This window comes from Aristolochia californica, unplaced genomic scaffold, assembly GCF_029961685.1.
Source record: "Aristolochia californica isolate CCGP_79_NKW_82.1479 unplaced genomic scaffold, dmAriCali1.0.hap1 SCAF_16, whole genome shotgun sequence".
Taxonomy (NCBI): domain Eukaryota; kingdom Viridiplantae; phylum Streptophyta; class Magnoliopsida; order Piperales; family Aristolochiaceae; genus Aristolochia; species Aristolochia californica.
In genome coordinates this window covers 11,441,657-11,447,424 of record NW_027181837.1, presented here as the reverse complement: position 1 = coordinate 11,447,424, position 5,768 = coordinate 11,441,657, and the positions used below count along the sequence as shown (strand labels likewise).

Here is a 5,768-nt window from a genome sequence, read left to right as displayed (position 1 = left end):
GAACACTTATCTCTCGGCTTGTGTTCTTCCTTTATAAAAGAGCCTTCTTTGAGTGGTGTTGATCATCACTTCTCTAGAGCATTCCTTTGACGAAGGATCCTAAATATAATGCTCTAATACCTGTTGAATTTAGGATCCCTTTTCCATAATTCCAAACAAGAGAAAGAAGAAAGAAAAAGACAAAAAGGGAAGAAGAATTCTCGGGTAGAGAGAAGAAAAAATAAAAGAGCAAAAAGAGGTTGCACCAAACAAAGAGAGAGAGGGAGAAAATAACTCAAAAATGAGATGTGTAACTTGATGAATTCCGAATTACAACTCCTGTATGTAAAGTAGAGGAGGAGGTAGAGTCCTTATACAATTAGCCTTTCAATCCTAATTACATTCCAACTCTAACTCTCTAAGATAAGTCTATCCAAACCAATCTACTAGAAGACTAATATGAGTTGAACTAGGACTCTTTCTTAATTCAAGGGAATATAAGGGAGAAGGCCAGCTTGTGGCCTTATCCTTGTGGGTCCCTCATGATCTTCCAGCTCATCTTGATAAGGTTGACAGCTCGTGAGATATTTGTGGGTCCCACTTAATCTTCAAGTCTTCTAACTCAATTCAGCTTGTGCTTCTTAAATCCTTAACTCATGCTTGCTTGGGTGAGGACTCTTCTTAGTTTCCCATGTCCTCATGGTGGGTCCCACTAGCTCGAGCACCATCGTGAGTCCCACATTGTAACAAAAACCCTAGGTTCTTTGAGGAGAACCACACCCCTGAGTTAGTTGAGGAGAACTCAAAACCCTTGTTTACTCTAAATCAATGCTTATTTTTTCTCATTACTCTTACCCCTTAAATAGGGTTCACCCTTACAAGGTTCAAGATAAAATATTACAAAAATGCCCTTTGTGGCCTATTAATTATTTTAAAAAATAAAATAAAGTAAATTAAAAATAATAATTAATTAGGCTTTAAATAACTTAGCAATGTTATTGTAGGCATAACATTCTCGAAGGAAATGGTAATCTAACTCAACATATTTGGCGTGCTAGTGAGAAACTGGATTGGAGCTGAGGAAGATTGCACTTTTGTTGTCACATAAGAGAAGAAGTGGTTGAGGAATAGGAACATGTAGATCGCAAAGGAGATGTGTATGCCAAATAATTCCAGCTACAGTGTGCACAAGAGCATGATACTTAGATTCACATCTAGAATGTGATACCATAAGTTGCTTTTTAGCACTCCAAGAAATAAAATTGTCTCCAAGATAAATGGGGTAACTAGAGGTGGAGTGACGTGTATTAGGACAACCAACTCAAGTCAAAGTGAATAATACCTTTGACATAGCGAAGAATACGCTTAACAACAAGAAAATGATCTTCAGTGGGAGCATGTAGGAATTGGCTAACATAGTTGACCGCATGGACTATGTCAGCGTGAGTGATGGTCAAGTATTGAAGGGTGCCATCGATAGACTTATAAAGAGTGGGATCCAAAAATAGAGAACCATCAGTAGATAGATGCTGTGAAATGACCATAAACATATGAATTGGTTTTCTATCAAGTAGTTGAGCTCGAGTAAGAATATCCCGTGCATATTTGAGTTGACTAATAAATAATCCATTTGTAGTTAGTGAAGCTTCAAGGCCAAGAAAGTAACTGAGCGGACCCAAATCTTTAGTGGCAAATTTAGAATTAAGCTCACGAGTGAACCTGGTTATAAGATGTTATGCACACAATAATATTATTAATTTAATTATTTTTATTTAATTTACTTTATTTTATTTCAGTTAAATAATTAATAAGCCATAGGGGCATTTTTGGAATATTTTATTTATAGGGGTATTTTTGTAATATTTAATCTTAAACCTCGTAAGGGTGAACCCTATTTAAGGGGTCAGAGTAATGAGAAAGTTAAGCATTGATTTTAGGTTAAACAGGGTTTTGAGTTCTCCTCAACGAGTTCAGGGGTGTGTGTTCTCCTTAACGAACCTAGGGTTTTCAAGCTTCCCTTTGATTTGATCTTCATGTTTCTCTTCTTCTTCCCTACAAATCCATGTGTCAGATCCGGGGCCATAACAACTAGTATTAGAGAGGGAACACAATCTGATGGCCCAGTGCAAAGAATCGGAAGAGATACGTGAACGGCGTGATGAATTCGAAAGAATACGTGAATGACGTGCAGCTTCCATTAGAATTTTTTATGCAAGGAGGCAACTCGCTGCCGCAGAAAAGGTCATACGACCTCAAATCATGACAACGAATTGGAAAAAATACGTGAATAATGTGCAACTTCCATCGAGAGTTATGATAGGAAGCAACTTGCTGCCGCTATCGCTCTAGACGCTGGCTTGAACAGGCAAGAGACGCCAGAAATCAGAGAACCCTTGGTCTGTCCAGTGGCGGCGACATCCGAAATTGACGACTTAGAAATTCCAAAATCGGAAGAGTATTCAGCACACACTTCATCAAAAAATCCGTAATGGAGTTCAGCAGAAATCCGAGTGCTCTCTTTCTTGAAAAAGCTCCCCGAACTTCCGAAATCATATGGCGGGGACCCCGATTTTTGGAAATCGAAGGGATATTCTCACTGGAGGCCACAGATCTTCCACAAAAGACGAAAAAAATGGAACTGGACGATTTGGCAACCTCAAATCCGAAGATCGACTCTGCGGTAGCAGAACCAAAAGACTTGTTCGTTGTTGAGCAGAAAGATTCTAAATTTCGACCACGATTTGCTGCTATTCACCACCGGGAAAAAAGAGGCGCCGACGGAAACAAATCCAGGGGGCTTTGGCTCTCGGATTCTCATGCTCACTCTCAATCTCTCTCTCGGCAGTCTAGTGGGGAACCAACGTCAATGTATTTTGGGGTAAGTTTCAGAAACGCCATCGATTTTTAGGTAAACAAGAGTATTCCATAACGTTGATGGGGCTCCAAGGGCCTGAGCAGCAGCCACATTGCTCAAAAATTGGTGAAGGAGCTTCTCTATTCCGTGAAGTAGAGAACCAGTGCCCAATTGCTGGAATTCCGGCTTGGCTGTATGAATTTTGAGATGAAATTTTTCTGGGGATGCCAGGATTCATAGAAATAATTTTATGGGGATTGCTGAAATTTTTTGGGGGGCTATGATTTGTTGTTGATGAGCACAATCATTGTGCGTGGGTTCGTTGGCAAATTGAAAATGTGGGGATTCATTTTTGGGGTTCCATGTCTATAGTAATGAGAGCAAGATGTGAGAAATCTGAATGTTTTGGATTTGTTCAATTTGTCAACGCAGAAGATGTTGCTCGAGCTATTGAGCTTCCAGATGCTATGGAGAATGTTGTTGCAGCTTTGATTAGGGAGGTTGCAAGTAAAACCAATGACTCTGGTGGTGATGGGACTACAACAGCTTCAGTACTTGCCAGGGAGATAATCAAACTGGGTTTGCTCAGTGTAACATCTGCTGCTAATCCTATTTCTATAAAGAAAGGGATTGCTGTTGTGGTGGCAATGCAGCAATAGTTTCAACAGTTTCAAATTTTTGCTAATGTTGCATTCTTGGGGTGGGCAGGACAGCCACTTCCAATTTTTCAAATTGCTGTTGTGGTGGCAATGCAGCAATGGGTTCAACAGTTTCATATTTCTGCTGTTGTTGCATTCTTGGGGTGGGCAGGAGCGCCACTTCCAAATTTTCAAATTGTTGTTGTGGTGGTAATGCAGCAATGGGTTCAACAAAAAAAAAAAAATGAAACCGGTTAGAAGTGATGCAGATGAGAAATAGCTAGAAAATGTAGGAGAAAATGGAAATGAATCACAGGGTGCATCTATAGTTGATAAGTATCAGGGACATGCTGCAGTGATTACTGCTGTCTAGCTCTGTGAACACAAGTTGGAAACAAGACTACTGATAGGTCCATATTTAGGCCAGCAGTATGGTGGTGTTTATGGGCAGCGAGGAAGTTCCACTACATTGAGTTCTTTAAACCCAGAAAAGGCTCTCTTAACCCAGTTGAGTGCTGTGGCAGTCCAGTATACACTGCTGCCAGCCAGCCAAGCAAACAAGGCTGCTGAAGCAATCCAACATACACTGCTAACCTAGAGTGCTGGAAAAGGGAGTATGATTCCAGTGGTGCTGAATCTAGTGCTTATGCTTCGGGGGTGGCACTTGAACCACTTGCAGGAACTCTTATATTAGCAAGTGCTGCAGTTGATCAATTTGTGATTGGCAAAGTATATTTTTTCTGTTCATGTTCTGGAATTGAAATGTCAAGGGAGAGAAAACATATAAAGGAAAGAGGAATTAAGAAGTCTCCAGACTGTTGTATGATTGAGGTGGATGGAGTGATTTATGAATTCCTTGCCGAAGATAATAACTATTCTTTGTCCAAACACATATCTGATGCAATTTCAGAAATGCTTCAGAGAATAACGTTGAAAGGTTTTATTCCTAACAACATTCAGAAACAACAAGATGAGGTTGAGGCAAAAATTTTGAGGAGAGAGCAGCTCTTGCAGCCAAGTACGAGAAACTTTATGACCTATTATATACTGAGAGATATGAGATAGTACATGGAGTAATTGAAATCGAAGAATCTACAGAACGGGAGAAGAAAATACAGTTGAAGAGAAAGGTGTTCCCAATTTCTGGCTTTCGGCGGTGAAAACTATTGAAATACTAGCAGAGGAGATACAAGAGCGTGATGACGGGACTCTTAAATATTTGAAAGATATCAATTGGTCTAGGATTGATAATCCCAAGGGCTGCAAGCTGGAGTTTTTTTTTTTATCCCAATCCATATTTTACAAATAATGACTTGGTCAAAACTTATCACATATGCGATGAGGATAAACCCATTTTAGAGCCAATAAGGTTTTGAAGAAGCCTAAAGAGGGATCAAAGAACACCAAACCCATCACAAAAACTGAAAAGTGTGAAAGTTTCGTTAATTTCTTCAGTCCTTCACAATTCTCGGATGATGATGATAGTTATGAAGAAACTGTTGAACAACTTCAGAATCAAATGGGACAAGATTATGATATTGGATCCACCGTTAGAGACAAATTTATCCCACATGATGTCTCATGGTTTACGGGAGAGGCTGTTCAGGGTGACAAGTTTGATGATATAGAAGGGGAAGGGGATGAAGATGATGAAGATGTTGCTGACGATGATGATTATGAAGAGGACATTGTTGCCAAAAATAGGCCAAAGAAGGTATCTTCTGGACGAAAGGTGAAGAGGGGAGTACCCCATGGGGAAGGCCAAGAGAGGCCTCCAGAGTGCAAGCAGCAATAAAGACAAAGGTCCAGGTGGGGTTGAAGAGAGATGGGTGCAGAGGCTTTCGGCGAAAAAAAAATAAAAAATTGCAACTTGGGCAGAATGCTCCAGTTTTGGGAGTCCAAAGAGCGGACACAACTACTGCGGATGCTACCAGGTGGAGACGTCGGCATACAGACCCTACCTTCGAGCTTGATGACAAGCTCTTTCTTCCATGGGGGGTGTAATGTTATGCACACAATAACATTATTTTTTTAATTTTTTTCTTTAATTTACTTTATTTTATTTTAGTTAAAGAAAAGGCCACATGGGTTTTGGAATATTTCTTTTATAGGGGTATTTTTGTAATATTTAATCTTAAACCTTATAAGGGTGAACCCTATTTAAGGGGTAAGAGTAATGAGAAAGTTAAGTATTGATTTTAGGTTAAATAGGGTTTTGAGTTCTCCTCAACGAGCTCAGGGGTGTGCGTTCTCCTTAACGAACCTAGGGTTTTCAAGTTTCCCTTTGGCTTGATCTT

The 5,768-nt window shown here is 39.9% G+C and overlaps 1 pseudogene; it reads left to right on the top strand.

The window, feature by feature from the left end:
* Positions 1-3,207: 3,207 nt before the first annotated feature.
* LOC137952582 (nucleosome assembly protein 1;2-like) lies at positions 3,208-5,568 on the top strand (annotated as a pseudogene).
* Positions 5,569-5,768: the final 200 nt, after the last annotated feature.